The sequence below is a fragment of the Pinus tabuliformis genome, chromosome 9 (genome assembly GCF_031772625.1).
Source record: "Pinus tabuliformis cultivar Carrire ecotype Pingquan chromosome 9, CPIR1, whole genome shotgun sequence".
Taxonomy (NCBI): domain Eukaryota; kingdom Viridiplantae; phylum Streptophyta; class Pinopsida; order Pinales; family Pinaceae; genus Pinus; species Pinus tabuliformis.
This window is the reverse complement of record NC_142307.1, coordinates 205,545,545-205,559,490: the sequence shown is the minus strand read 5'-3', so window position 1 is coordinate 205,559,490 and position 13,946 is coordinate 205,545,545.

The following is a 13,946-nucleotide window of genomic DNA, read 5'->3' as shown; positions in this document are numbered from 1 at the left end:
AATGGTGTTGAAGAATGTAACTAGTGTTGGTCTTCATAATTGTACTTGAGTCATGATGTAATATATTTGTCAAAAGAAAGAAAAAGGAAATTTGTTTGTAAAATAAAAATCATTTATTAATATTGGTTTCATGCTTTATTTATTTATTTTTAGGTCAAAGCCTCAATTGTAGGCTTCTAGGGTTTATGTCAAGGGTCGTAGTTCTTGTCATCATGTAATAGACCCTTCTTAGGCTTTATCTATCAAGAAAGAAAAATATTTTGATGTAAAATGAGTCAATTAGGCCTCCTCCACAAAGTCGGCCTAATTGGGAACCAACAACCACTATATATAGGTAGCAACTCGACCTCATTTGGAGCACACAAATAAACAAGTTCAATCTACGGTTGTTGGAGAAGAAAAAGAAGAGTGAAATGCCTAAGGAGAAGTAGAAAACCCTAGAGAAGGAGAAGGAGACGTTTGTCAAGCAAGAAGAAGCCAAATTTCTCTCTTTTCTGCCACACGTGCAAGTTTCTAGGTTGATGCAAGAGGGACGAAATTTCAATCTGCAGTAGGGTCGAAATTCTAGAAGTTGGAGGGACAAAATTCTAAGTTGAAGTTGTTTGACTAAGGTTAACTATTGAATATTGTCTAATCATCTTTAAAGGCTGACTTGGTGGAGTGAGGAGAGTCTTTTGGTCTGGTCTAAGGTCATGGATTGTCTCAAGTTTCATTTAAATCTACTAGTGGAAGATTTTGACTTGGTTTTCCCCTTCATAAGGGGTTTTAGCCCTGGTTGAGTGCTTATATCTTGTGTCGTTGATCTTCATGTTTTTATTTAATGATTGCTTGATGAGAAGAGGATAAAAGAAGAGCATAAAGAAAGTTAATAAGAATACAAGAATATCACAAGTAATTGTCAAAACAAGAGAATGTTTCTGCCTTTTTGATTTTATAACATGGTATGAGAGCTACAGTGAAATAAGAGAAGGAAAAAGGCAGCTTGAAAATCTATTGAAGGAAGGATTAAGAAAAAGGCTTTCAAGGAAGAAAGTATTTCAAATTAAGGAAGACATTATAAAGTTTATGGCAACCTCAATGAAGACAGAAAATAAGCTAGAAGGAGACTCCAACTATAGAGCATGGAAGAAGAGGTTAGATCTCATCCTTACTAAGCACAAAGTATTGGATTTTGTTAATGGAAAAGTTGAGAAACCGGCAGATAATGCAGGAAAGGAAAAGTACAGGGAAACTAACATCTTGTCCATGAACCTAAATTGTAAATGGAGTGAAGGACAATATAATCCCCTACATATACAACATAAATACCGCATAAGGGATGTATGAAACTCTCTCCAAACTATTTACCATCAAGAACATTGGTCAAATAACTAGTCTCAAGAATGAACTAAGAAGAATAAAGACGACGAAAGATGACACTATATCTTCCTATTTTTTAAGGATCTCTCGAATAAGAGATGAACTCCAAGCCATTGATGAAGTTGTACCAAAGAAAGAACTTGTGATTATTGCACTATTAGGTTTACCAAAATCATGGAGCTCTTTTGCATCAGGTATTAGCAGTGGAAAATACATGCCATCCTTTGAACAAATGTGGAATGTATGCAGTCAAGAAGAAGCATGCATCTCATTAGTAGTTGACAAGAATGAAGATGAAGAGAACAACACATCCAAATGCATATTCTACTCAACACAAGAACAAGGGAGGATAAAAGAAATTTAAAGGACCAAAGAAGAAGGTTGGTCTATCAAAAATTGAATGTTACAATTGTCATAAGATGGGACACTACAAGAATCAATGTGCAGAAAATCCTAGGAATAAGAAGAGAGAAAAAGAACATTCAATAGTTGTCAATGAAGATCTACCCAAGAATAATAAATTTGAAAATTTTAAAGTCAAAGATTTATTTTCTTAAGTCTTTTAGGGATACTAATATCCTTCTACTTTAGGTTTTGTAATGCTTTATGTTTTGATTTGTATAGTTCATAGATCTAATATATCATGATATAAATTATTGAATTGTATTTTATAAGTTGTAGGTATCCCTCAGAAAGATTGAATTAAAAGGGAGCCTTCACCATTTTACCAAAAGATAAGTATCTTGTTCTTTGTTTCCTCTTTCATGTTTGTTTTCCTCCATACATCTAGATCGACGTGTATTACTTATTCATAACTTTTCTTTACACTTTTCCTTGGTAGGAAAGCTTACAAAATACACAAAGGCTGTGAAGGAAACTTCAAAGAAAGATGTGTATCATGAAAGTAAGCTTGTTATTAAAGAAAATTTACAAGTTTTGTTAAAGAACAACCCAAGGTATGTTTGATTTGATTTAACTCGTTGCAAATCTTCTTCACATAAGGAGGTATGATTATTTTTTCATTTGAAATTTATTTTATATTACTAACTCTCTTATGTTTAGGGTTTTGAATCATAAAGATTCGTGTTAGGGTGATTAATCACTAGATTGAATCTACCATTGTTATATTATCTTTTACCATTTGTTCATTTTATTGAACCCCTAACCTTTAGGGTTAACTATAAAACGTTAAACTTTTGATGTTAATGGTATGTCAATGTTAATAATGAAATCCTAGTCTTCTTAGGGTTTGTTGATAAAATCAATAACATATGATGAAATCCTATTCTTTTAATGTTTAGGATTTTGATCATGTTTTTGGTAAAACCCTACCCTTTTTAAAGTTTGTTGTTGATGTCTAGGTTATATAATGAAACCCTAGATCTTTATGTTTTGATAAATTAGGGTTTATGAAAAAACCCTTGGTATAGTCAATGTGAGATTCTAGGAATAAAATCCTTAGGTGTATGTACTTTTGTATAATCAAAACCCTAGCGTGGTCAAAATTTGTTGTATATCTAATTTTGAAGTTTGATACGAAATAATAGAATGATAACTTGATTATTATTGATGTTTTAGTTTAAATAAATTTAGGGTTTGTAACAAAACCCTAGTAAAGTTTGACATGAAATTCTAAGAGCATATTGTTGAAACCCTAGATGTATAATATGGTTGGATTATTAGCTTGTTTCTGTCGATGATATCTAAGACTTTAGTCTTGGTGATGGAATCTAGGGTTTGTTACTAAACCCTAGAAAGTTGTTAAAGTCGACTATATAAAAGATGTAACCCTTGTTGACTATGAACCTAACTAGGTTTAGGTTTTTTATGTCTAAAATTGATTTTCCAATAATTTTGATAAAGTTGACTTCATACTCTACCTGGTTGTACGTGTTGCTGAAGATTTGCAAGTACATAATCTTCAAGATATTGAAGATGACTTGATAATAATGATGATGATGATATATATAACGAAAGCTAAAAGAATGATGTATAGATGACCTTGTTACCATAAGAAAGAATAATGTTTGTGAAGAAATTGAAAGATTGAAGTTTCTCCAATGTTATGAAGTTATTGATCTCCCTAAGTTGAGGGGGAGCTTGGATATAAAGAATGAGTATATCTCCCCAGTTAAGAGGGAGGGCATATAATGACAAATATAGTGAATACCTTGAATAAAGTATAAGATCAAAGAATGAATGAAAGTACTACATATGGATAAAGATGCTAACAAAGACAAAATCATGTTGAAAAAATGTTGAGGTTGTGTTTGGCGTTGTTGAAGAAGTTAAAGAATAAATTTTCTGGCGAGATGTATTTGGATAATTTGATAATAATCTAAGTAGCATCATAGTGATTGAAGACCTCAAAGGTTTGTGCTTACTCGTATATATTTGAAATTTTATTACTAATTGGGGTTGTGATTGTGCAAGATCTCTCCATAAGTAGGTTGAACATTTTGAATAATGCTTGGACTAGTGGATATATCTAATTTAGTTAATAAGGAGAGATGAAGCATCTTGGGGCAACAAGATGCTTGGGAGGACATATGGTCACCATGTGATGATGTCTACATCCCGAAGTAGGGAGGGTATCATTGGTATTGTGGAGCTCTGACCTTATATACGATACTTATATTCTTAGGGTTGTGTTGGAGCTAAAACTTGATGGTACCTTGAGTAGTTGAAGCTTGTAACACACCTTAGTCCCAAATGATTAGATACCTTTGTCAAGTATATAATTCAAAGCACTGTGTGTGTTGTGACTCTTCGTAGAGCATATAATTTTGAGATCCTCCATATACCTTTGTATATATGTAATTATAAACACCTCCCTAATTAAGAGGAAGTGTTGAAGAATGTAACTAGTGTCAGTCTTCATAATTGCACTTGAGTCATGATGTAATATATTTGTCAAAAGAAAGAAAAAGGAAATGTATTTGTAAAAGAAAAATCATTTATTAACATGGGTTTCATGCTTTATTTATTTATTTTTAGGTCAAAGCCTCCATTGTAGGCTTATAGGGTTTATTTCATGAGTCATAGTTCTTATCATCATGTAATAGACCCTTAGTGGGCTTTATCTATCAAGAAAGAAAAATATTTTGACGTAAAATGAGTCAATTAGGCCTCTTCCACCAAGTCGACCTCCAAGAAGACAAGTCGGCCTAATTGGGAGCCATAAACCACTATATATAGGTAGCAACTCGACCTCATTTGGAGCACAAGAAAATCAAGTTTGATATGTAGTTGCTGGAGAAGAAAAATAAGAGTGAAATACTTATGGAGAAGGAGAAAACCCTAGTGAAGGAAAAGGAGACACTTGTCAAGAAAAAGAAGTTGAATTTCTCTCTTTTCTACCACACGTGTGAGTTTTTGGGTTGTTGTGGGATGGCTGAAATTTCAAATCTGCAATAGGGCCGAAATTATGGAAGCTGGAGGGACGAAATTCTGAGTTGAAGTTGTTTGACTAAGGTCAACTATTGAATATTGTATAATCATCTTGAAAGGATGACTTGGTGGAGGAAGGAGAGTCATTTGGTCTGGTCTAAGGTCTTGGACTGTCTCAAGTTTAATTTGAATCTACTAATGGAAGAGTTTGACTGGGTTATCCCCTTCAGAGGGGTTTTAGCCCTGCTTGAGTGCCTATATCTTGTGTCATTGATCTTCATGTTTTTATTTTGATGATTGCTTGATGAGAATAAGATAAAAGAAGAACGTAAAGAAAGTTAATAAGAATATAAGAATATTACAAGTAATTGTCAAAACAAGAGAATCTTTTTGCCTTTCTGGTTTTGTAACAAATGGAACCACTAACAAACCGTGCAACCTACAGTAATATAGAGAGAGAGATACACAGAGAGAGAAACATTGATTAAAACATTAAACTAAAGCATTATGGTTGTAGTGTGAGATATTACAAGCACAAGTGAAATGTTAAGCTTGAAAAGAGAAGACAAGGCGGCCCTTAAACAAGATGAAACACAAAGTGTAAGTGACTATAAGATAAATAGTCAATCACTAAATTATTGTGGTGTTGCAAATGAATCACGAGGTGTTCATTTATGCATAACTTACGTGGTGGTTCCCTTCCCCCATGAGGGGGTTATAATCCCACATAAATGCTTAGGCAGGCCTTAGCCACCTAGAGTAATATAAAATAAAGTTGGCTAGGTCATTTATTAAACATTATCTTGCTAATACAATAATGAAGGTAATTATTCATAATAACAAGTAATCATAATTGAAGATTATTACCATTTCAACAAATATTACTACATTAATTTCATCATGTTCTCTTGATTTGAATTGAGGAACATGGAGAGAAGAGATTACATCAGAAGAGTGACATACTCCCTTAATTTCAATCTCTCCCCTTAACTTGAATTAGGGTCCACAGAGAGAAGACATTACATCATAAGAGTGGTGTACCCCTCCATAATGTTGATCAAGGATTGAAATAAAGATGGCATTACATATCATCCCTTGTTGAACACCATATCTCAACCTTAGCAACGTAATGGGATCATTAGTAGTAGATAATGTGCTCCATAGTGACAAAGGTGCACAAATACAAAAGTTGTTGGGCATGTCATGGACCATGGAAATGAGGGCCTATGGTGGAGGAGATACCTAAGGGGCTTTCAAGGAAATTTGTAGCATCTACGAGTGTGGAAATGGCCCACTTGAGCATTGCCTTTGAACGATTTAAGAGTAGTTGGAGGAGATAGATTGCTCAAAAAATTTGCATCATTGTCATTTAATTGCTCATATGTGGAAGGAGTGACATAACAAGTTGTTTCTATGGTTACTTTTTTATATCACTAGGAGATAGAAGATATGTGGTGAATACTTCAGCAAACCTTGATTCAAATTAGAAAAACACAATAGGCTTATAAGAACATTACAAGAGAACATCGTGCCATAATTGAATATAAGAACTCCTAGTCCCTTGGTGATTCTTCATGGAGTCATGGATGTCTTAGTTCGGGTGGATGATGGACCTTGGTTAGAGTGTTGAGATGACACCCTTATCTAGGAGGTTGTTACTCTAATTGGTATGATGACTAATCATTGAATTCAAACAATGGAGTAGATACATTGATTAATATAGGTACCCACCTAGGGGGAGGACTATTGGGTACTTGGAGGAGGGCACTTAGCCCTTGGATCTTAGGGTCATTTGGTGTACACCTCAAACATGGTTGGGTTGAAAATCATACTAATGGAGGTTGGTGATGGACTTAAGCACATATGTCAAGGGTGAGCATTGGATCTTAGTGGCCACATTGGCACACATGTTGAGGAGAATTGTGCATGGGAGGAAATTTGGCACATTGTTAGAGGAGTGCCTTACCTGAGGACACTTGGATAGCGAAAAATTATGGAAGAGGGAGTGTTGGGCTAACAACTTGTTGGAGAGCACATTAGCTTGGAGGAGCGGTGTTGAGCCCAAGGAGAATTATGTACAAATGGCATTTTATAATAGTAGTTGGATAAACCATTGCATGACATTTGTATATCCTTGTATTGTAGAGTGCTTCATTGTAGGTTTCCTTGTTGGTTACTCATATGGAAATGTGTCCTTATTTTATGTTAAGCTCCCTCTCCTATTGTATATATAAGGGAGAAGAGAGCACTTATGATGTCATCATCATTCCATCTCCATTATATATTTATAATTGTCTTAAAGAGAAGTCTTTTAAGGAGCAAGACATTAGGGTCTTGTTGCCTAAAAGTCTAGCAAGCCTTACAAGGGGAAGAGCCATGCTAAGACACAATAATAAGGTGGATGTCACTGTCACCTTAGCACTGCACTTCCCGCTCCCCAATGGAATTTCACCACATGGGAGGCTTCCCATTATATGTCACCTAAGAGGTATTCTAAGTCAATAGGTTTAAGGTGATGCAAGAGAAGGGCTTAATAAAGGTACTTCTTAATTGGATTAGGGTAGAAATATTTATGTCAAGGAGCAACATACCATAAAATAAGCCTATAAAAGTGTACTTGAGTTCTAGGGTTTCACGATATGACTCAATAAGGGTGCCTTTAGTCATACAAGCACAATGAAGAGGTTTACTTCAAAGATGTAATCAACAAAACGGAATGGTAAACTTTTAATAAACCCTAAGTAGAAGCCTTGTGTAGAAGTAGGGTTTACTGGGGCATTAATTTACCTACGGTTGATGATGTCAACCCTAATAAAGAATTTTTCACCAAGAAAACTGCTAAATTTTGAGTTTGTGAGGTCCAACAAAATGAAAAGATGCCAAATTAGCTCCAATGCTTTAGTGGCTCAAGTCCTAATTGAATTCAACCCCTGCCCTAGCCCTAGCAACTTTCCTTGAAGGACTGAAAAAGAGAGAGAGAGAGAGGGACGGTAAAAGTTTTCAATTTTTTTTATCATCAGAGGGATCCCAATGCCTTTTCCCTACTTGGGTGACAGAGTCTTTAGGATTCAAACCATGGATATATCAACCTTTTGCAAGGACTAAGGGGGAAAACCTTAGTTTTCACTTTCTAACCTTAACTATATTTTTATGAGGGAGAAATTAACTAGAAAAATGATCTCTAGGAGGTTTTCTAGGGAGTTCAAGGAATATAGATTAAACAGACAAGAATTTACCAAGATTTTCCAATAAAAAATGTTATACAAGGAATCAATAGAAATCCTAGCAATATTTCGTTATGTGTAAAACCATAAAAGGTATGCAATAAACACTCACAAATTATCATAGAACATGACTTCTTTCAATCTTAAAAAGATGTATCCAACACAAAAACTAGTCTCCATTTAGCAAAAATCCATAGAAGATCACATCTCCTCAAGTAGTGAAGTATAATAGGCTAAGTCGAGCTCTTCTAGAGAGGTTGAAATCCATAATTGTGATGATCAGAAATGAAAAGTGGTGATCTCCTTTTATAGGAGGTTTATCACATATAACAATCCACTAAAAGCCACTAAAACATGTATAATTTTGAGTAAACACAAATTAAATGGGTTACAAGCCAACCCAATAGCTCAACAACTAAAATATGTCAATAAATTCCCACATGTGTGAGCTGTAAGCCCTCAATAAGCATGATGTCATGACCTTTTAGGGCTCAAAATGCTCCAAAGGTGCACTGGAAGGGCTAAATGATTTTCTAAACATCATGATCAACCATCAATTTGAAGAAGGGTCCTCAAATCAAGCCTTAAAGCATCTTCATGTGTCCAAATGCTAGCTTTGGGTGCCCTATGTAGTCTCTATGGGTGCCATGTAAACAAAATGGTGTATATAATAGCCCCATCCTAATCCTCACCATAACACCGATTAAGAGGGGTGGTTACTATACTCTCCCAATATCCAAGGTGTCATTATGGAAATGGGATCTAAAAATTTTAGTCTCTTCAAATTACTTAAAACCTTAGTTCAACATCATCATTATGTTTGTCTCGTCAAGACGATTTTGGTGATATAAAATTTTACTTCAATTCGACTTGTGACCATTTGAATTTCTAACACATAAGAAAATGCCACATCATCAACCTGGCCAAGTGGCAACCACGTGGCTATACCAACTTGGCTAGCATCTCAACACCACTGGGAAATTGTTTATTTGTTGTTGATCCATTCATGGGTTTGGGTTTTGTAATGCCACGCTACCCATTAAAATGCAAATCATATGCATTTACATACATACATACATACATACATACATACACACATACATACATACATTCTTTGTTGTCAATATTCTTATCACCTGGACTCTGTTACCCAGCCCATTGCAATTGCATGCTTAACATTTTCATTGGGGTTGACCCTTCGGTCTTATCTATCTGTGGGTCCACACATACTCCATGCTCCAATGAACGAGTTGTCAAGGCCATTGTAAACCACCACAGCATGGGCTAGCGTCATGTTGCTCCCCTCAAATTTTGTCTTACTTGCACTCTTGGGGAATAACCTCTAGGGTCACGTGCCCAGGTGGGTCCACACCATTGTGCTGACAATGTTTTTGATGGGTTCACATTCCTATCACGACGGCCCGGTGTCGAGTCATCGTGACTCTCCCTACAACATTGTGTGAGGCCTCCTCCGGGACATGAAAGTTCCTGTCAGCTGTCATTGAAATTCCCATCCATGTGGCCCCATTTTTAAACCTCCTCATGCTACGATAGGCCCAATTACATGGGAAGTGGTTCCACTTACAACGAGTTGTTATATGCCACTAATATTCCTGTCACTCGGGCTTTATTACTTGACCTATTACAATTGCACCCTTAACATTTGTGTCAAGGTTGACCCTATGGGCATACCTGTCTATGGGTCCACACATACTCCATGCTCTAATGAATGGGTTGTCAGGCCTGCATTTATGCCATCACAGCCTGGCCTAGCATCATCCCACTCCCCTCCACTTATGTCTCAATTGCACTCCCAGGGAAGAATCTTTAGGCTTACGTGCCTTGGTCGATCCAAATCGTTGTGCTGATATTGCTTCTGATTGGTCCTCATTCTTGTCGCAATAGGTCGTCATCGAGTCATCTCAACTCTCCCTTCAACATTGCGTAAAGATTCCTCTAGGAAATAGACTCTGGGATGTGCAATTTCCTATCTATTGTCGTTGAAATTCAATCCATGTGTCATCATTTTAACACCTCTTAATGCTACGATAGGCCCAGTTACATGGGAAGTGGTTCCTCTATAGTGAAGAAGGTCAAGGAGGATCACATTGGTTCTCATATCATGTTGAGATAATGAGAGATAGGTGAGGATTGAATGGTGTTGAAGAATGTAACTAGTGTCGGTATTAATAATTGTACTTGAATCGTGATGTAATATATTTGTCAAAAGAAAGAAAAAGGAAATTTGTTTGTAAAAGAAAAAACATTTATTAACATGGGTTTCATGCTTTATTTATTTATTTTTAGGTCAAAGCCTTCATTGTCGGCTTCTAGGGTTTATGTCATGAGTCGTAGTTCTTTTCATCATGTAAGAGACTCTTCTTGGGCTTTATTTATCAAGAAAGAAAAATATTTTGATGTAAAATGAGTCAATTAGGCCTCCTCCACCAAGTCGGCCTAATTGGGAGCCAACAACCACTATATATATGTAGCAACTCGGCCTCATTTGGAGCACAAGAAAAGCAAGTTTGATCTACGGTTGTTGGAGAAGAAAAAGAAGAGTGAAATGCCTAAGGAGAAGGAGAAAACCCTAGTGAAGGACAAGGAGACATTTTCCAAGCAAGAAGAAGCCAAATTTCTCTCTTTTCTACCACATGTGTGAGTTTATGGGTTGATGCAGGAGGGCTGAAATTTCAGATCTGCAGTAAGGTCGAGATTCTAGAAGCTGGAGGGACGAAATTATGAGTTGAATTTGTTTGACTAAGGTTAACTATTGAAGATTGTCTAATCATCTTGAAAGGCTGACTTGGTTGAGTGAGAAGAGTCTTTTGGCCTGGTCTAAGGTCTTAGATTGCCTCAAGTTTGATTTAAATCTACTAATGGAAGAGTTTGACTGGGTTTTCCCCTTCATAAGGGGTTTTAGCCTTGTTTGAGTGACTATATATGGTGTCGTTGATCTTCATGTTTTTATTTTGATGATTTATTGATGAGAAGAGGATAAAAGAAGGGCATAAAGAAAGTTAATAAGAATACAATAATATCACAAGTAATCGTCAAAATAAGAGAATATTTTTGCCTTTTTTATTTTATAACATGGTATCAAATCTAAGGTGAAAGAAGAGAATGAAAAAGGCAGCTTGAAAATCTATTGAAGGAAGGATTAAGAAAAAGGTTTTCGGGGAAGAAAGTATTTCAAATTAAGGAAGACATTATAAAGTCTATGGCAACCTCAATCAAGATAGAAAATAAGGTAGAAAGAGACTCCAACTCTAGGCAATGGAAGAAGAGGATAGATCTCATCCTTACTAAGCACAAAGTATTGGATTTTGTGCAAGGAAAAGTTGAGAAACCAATGGATGATGCAGGAAAGGAAAAGTACATGGAAACTGACATCTTGGCCATGAATCTAAATTGTAGATGGAGTGAAGGACAATATAATCCCATACATATCCAACAAAAATAATGCACAAGGGATGTATGAAGCTCTCTCCAAACTATTTACCATCAAGAACATTGGTCAAATAGCTAGTCTCAAGAATGAACTAAGAAGAATAAAGATGACGAAAGATGACACTATATCTTCCTATTTTGTAAGGATCTCTCGAATAAGAGATGAAATATAAGCCATTGATGAAGTTGTACCAGAGAAAGAACTTGTGATTGTTGCACTATTAGGTTTACCAAAATCATGGAGCTCTTTTGCATCAGGTATTAGCAGTGGAAAAGACACACCATCCTTTGAATAAATCTGGCATGCATGCAGTCAATAAGAAGACTGCATCTCATTAGTAGTTGACAAGAATGAAGATGAAGAGAACAATGCCTCCAATGCATATTCCACTCAACACAAGAAGAAGGGAGAATAAAATAAATTTAAAGGACCAAAGAAGAAGGTTGGTCTATCAAAAATTGAATGTTACAATTGTCATAAGATGGGACACTACAAGAATCAATGTCCTGAAAATCCTAGGAATAAGAAGAGAGAAAGAGAACATACAATATTTGTTGATTAACCTCTACCCAAGAAAAATAAAATTGAAAAATTTGAAGTCGGAGATTTATTTTCTTAAGTATTTTAGGGATACTAATATCCTTCTACTTTTGATTTTGTAATGCTTTATGTTTTGATTTTTATAGTTCATAGATCTAATATGTCTTGATAGAAATTCTTGAATTATTTTTTATAAGTTGTAGGTATCCCTCAGAAAGATTGAATTGAGAGGGAGCCTTCACCATTTTACCAAAAGATAAGTATCTTGTTCTTTGTTTCCTCTTTCACGTTTGTTTTCCTCCATACATCTAGATTGGCTTGTATTACATACTCATAAGTTTTTCTTTGCATTTTTCCTTTGTAGGAAAGCTTACAAAATACATAAAGGTTATGGAGGAAACTTCAAAGAAAGACTTGTATCATGAAAGTAAGATTGTTATCAAAGAAACTCTACAAGGTTTGTTATATAACAACTCAAGGTATGTTTGATTTGATTTAACTCGTTGCAGATCTTCTTCACATAAGGAGGTATGATTATTTTTTCATTTGAAAATTCCTTTATATTACTGACTCTCTTATGTTTAGGGTTTTGAATGATAAAGATTCTTGTTAGGGTGATTAACCACTAGATTGAATCTACCCTGGTTATACTATCTTTTACCATTTTTTCATTTTGTTGAAACCCTAACCTTTAGGGTTCACTGTAAAACCATAACCTTTTGTTGCTGAGGGTATCTCGATGTTAATAATGAAATCCTTGTCTACTTAGGGTTTGTAGATAAAATCAAGAACATATGATGAAATATTATTCTCTTAATGCTTAGGATTTTGACAATCTTTTTGATAAAACCATACCCTTTTTAAAGTTTGTTGTTGATGTCTATGTTATATAATGAAATCCTATATCTTTAGGTTTTGATAAATTAGGGTTTATGACAAAACCCTTGCTATAGTCAATGTGAGATTATAGGAATAAAATCCCTAGGTGTATGTACTTTTGTATAATATAAACCCTATCATGGTCAAAATTTGTTGTATATTTAATTTTGAAGTTTGATATGAAATAATAGAATGATAACTTGATTATTATTCATGTTTTAGTTTAAAGAAATTTAGGGTTTGTAACAAAACCCTAGTAAAGTTTGACATGAAATTCTAAGAACATATTCTTGAAACCTTAGATGTATAATATGATTGGATTACTAACTTGTTTCTCTTGATGATATCTAAGACTTTAAGTCTTGGTTATGGAATCCCGTGTGTGACTAAACCCTAGCAAGTTGTTGAAGTCGAGTATATAAAAGATGTAACCCTTGTTGACTATGAACCTAACTAGGTTTAGGATTTTGATGTCTAAAATTGATTATTCTAATAATTTTGATAAAGTTGACTTCATGCTTCTACCTGGTTGTACTTGTTGTTGAAGATTTGGGGGTACATAATCTTCAAGATGTTGGAGATGACTTGATAATAATGATGATGATGATAGATAAAGGAAGCTGCAAGAATGATGTATAGATGATCGTGTTACCATAAGAAAGAATAATGTTTCTGAAAAAATTGAAAGATTGAAGTTTCTTCAATGTTATGAAGTTGTTGATCTCCCCAAGTTGAGAGGGAGCTTGGATATAAAGAATGAGTATATCTCCCCAGTTAAGAGGGAGGGTAGATTATGACAGATATAGTGAATACCTTGAAGAAAGTATGAGATCAAAGAATGAATGAAAGTACTACAGATGCATAAATATGTTAACAAAGACTAAATCATGTTGAAAAAATGTTAAGGTTGTGTTTGGTGCCGTTGAAAAAGTTAAAGAAGAAAGCTTTCGCCAAGATGTATTTGGATAATTTGATAGTAATCTAAGTAGCGTCAAAATGATTGAAGACCCCAAAGGTTTGTGCTTACTTGTATATATTTGAAATTTTATTACTAATTGGGGTTGTGATTATGCAGGATCTCTCCATAAGTAGGTTGAACGTTT